This window comes from Bubalus bubalis, chromosome 22, assembly GCF_019923935.1.
Source record: "Bubalus bubalis isolate 160015118507 breed Murrah chromosome 22, NDDB_SH_1, whole genome shotgun sequence".
Classification (NCBI taxonomy): Eukaryota; Metazoa; Chordata; class Mammalia; order Artiodactyla; family Bovidae; genus Bubalus; species Bubalus bubalis.
In genome coordinates this window covers 36,706,345-36,708,742 of record NC_059178.1, presented here as the reverse complement: position 1 = coordinate 36,708,742, position 2,398 = coordinate 36,706,345, and the positions used below count along the sequence as shown (strand labels likewise).

Genomic DNA, 2,398 nt, shown 5'->3' with positions numbered 1-2,398 from the left:
TTTTTTTTGGTGTTAGTTCTAGAATGTCTTGTAGGTCTTCGTAGAACTGTTCAACTTCAGCTTCTTCAGCATTAATGGTTGGGCCATAGACTTGGATTACCATGATATTGAATGGTTTCCCTTGGGAACAAACAGATCATTCTGTCATTTTTGAGATTGTACCCAAGTACTGCATTTTGGATTCTTTTGTCGACTATGAGGGCTACTCCATTTCTTCTAAGGTATTCTTGCCCACAGTAGTAGATATAATGGTCATCTCAGCATCATTTTCCATATGCCTGTGCATGCATGCTGTATCACTTCAGTTGAGGACATTCTTTGCAATCCTATGAACTGTAGCCCACCAGACTCCTCTGTTTCCCTGGGTTTCTCCAGGCAAGAATACTGGAGTGGATTGCCATGCCCTCCTCCAGGGAATCTTCCCAACCCAAGGGTTGAACCCGAGTTTCTTATGTCTCCTGCATTGGCTGATGGGTTCTTTACCCCTAGCGCCACCTGGGAAGCTCTCTTGTATTCCTTCTTTACCAAAAATCAATAAAAGCCGCCATCTGGTCTCAGCTGTTAGTGGCAACATGATCTCTGAGCTGAAGACCGAGTAGAAGCAGTGGTTTGGTTGTCACGAAGGATAGCTGACCCCACTAGGGGATGATTTTACAATGTTTATCAGGGTTGCAGGTTAAAAAGAAACCTGGAGACCTTGGAAATGCCCACAAATAGCTAGGAAGGCACTTTGGAGGAAGCACGCCTGTGGGTGTCTGAGTCAAAATAACTTGAATAAACAAAGATGTAAGCCTGCTCTGAGATCACAGGCCCATGTCACTGGTAACAGGAGTCACAGAAATGTCTTTCAGCACCCTCCACCTCCCTTTCCCCTAAAGCCACACTCAGCTGTTGACCTTCAAATAGTGATTTAGCATCCCCAATATCTGCCAACAGGGAGAGAATACATTGATAGTTGTTGTTGTTTAGTTGCTCAGTCATGTTTGACTCTTTGCAAGCCCATGGATTGTAGCCCTCCAGGCTCCTCTGTCCATGGGATTCTCCAGGCAAGAATACTGGAGTGATTTGCCATTTCCTTCTCCGGAGGATCTTCCTGACCCAGGGATGGAACCCGAGTCTCCTGCATTGCAGGTGGATGCTTTATTACTGAGCCACCAGGGAAGCCTGTGTTGGTAGGATTAGTGTGTATTCTAGTTCTCCTTCAGGCTTTATTTTTTTGTTAATCCATAGTACTCTTCTGGTCCATAAAACAGTCTTCTTTTTGAGTTTGGTACGTAGGAATCAGTCCTTGTGTGTATACCTAGTGTATACACAAACAAAATAAATTTTTTTTTTTTTGCAGAAACAAAAATGAGATCTGGAGCCATAACTTCTTATATTAGTCTGTTCTGATTGCCAGAGCAAAGTACCATGGACTGGGTGGCTCAAACAATGAAATTTTATTTTCTCACAGTTCTGGGGCCTGAGTGGGCAGGTTTGGTTCCCCTGAGGCCTCTGTCTCTGGCTTGCAGATGGTTGTCTTCCTACTGTGTCCTCACAAGGCCTTTTCTCTGTGTACACATCCCTGACGTCTCTTCTTCTTTTTATAAAGGACACTGATCAGGAACTTCCCTGGTGGTTCAGTGGCTAAGACTCTGCTCTACCAATGCAGGGGGCCCAGGTTTGATCCCTGGCCAGGAAACTAGATCCTGCATGCTGCAACGAAAAATCCTTCAACTAAAACACCCTGCATGCCTCGACCTTGCAAAGGTCCCGTGTATTGCAACTCCAGCCAAATAAATAAATATTTAAAAATAAAAAAAAGTAAAGGACATGATCTTACTGAATTACAGGCCCACCCTCATGATCCTAATTACCTCTTTAAAGGTTCTGTCTACAAATATAATCGCACGTGGTGATGGGGCTTCCATGTGAATTTTGTTCACAACACCCTCCCTCCTCTCCCCCAGCCCACCAGGAACACCATGAAGTTTGGACGCCCAAAGAATCCAGCCTCTGTCCCTCGATGACCTTCCCCAATGACACATTTCTGTGACTGCATCTCTTTCCCATACAGTCCTGGTCACCCCTGACTGGGCACCAGGAGACTCCCCTTCACATGAGGATGCTCACCCCAGAATCAAGTCTTGCCCCCACCATTCCTCAGGCTGTCACCCTGGCTGACTCCAGCGAATGGAAGACCCAGCAGCAGAGCTCACATCTTTACAACCAGGTCAACCCGTTGATACTCCCTCCCCACTGGTATCAATTTGAAGATCCTTCGTGGTTCCACACAGCTCACTCTGGAGGCTCTCAACCTGGGATATGTCCTAAAGTCCACTTTCTCTTCTTCAGCATCAGGTAGCTTAGCTCTTCTTGAGAAAATCTAAGCATCTTTATTTATTCATTTTTAATTAAT

General features: G+C 45.3%; 1 non-coding gene across 1 annotated transcript; it reads left to right on the top strand.

Annotated features, from left to right (window-relative positions):
* Positions 1-1,608: 1,608 nt before the first annotated feature.
* TRNAG-ACC lies at positions 1,609-1,681 on the top strand. Its single transcript has one exon. It is a non-coding gene; the product is annotated as a tRNA-Gly (tRNA).
* Positions 1,682-2,398: the final 717 nt, after the last annotated feature.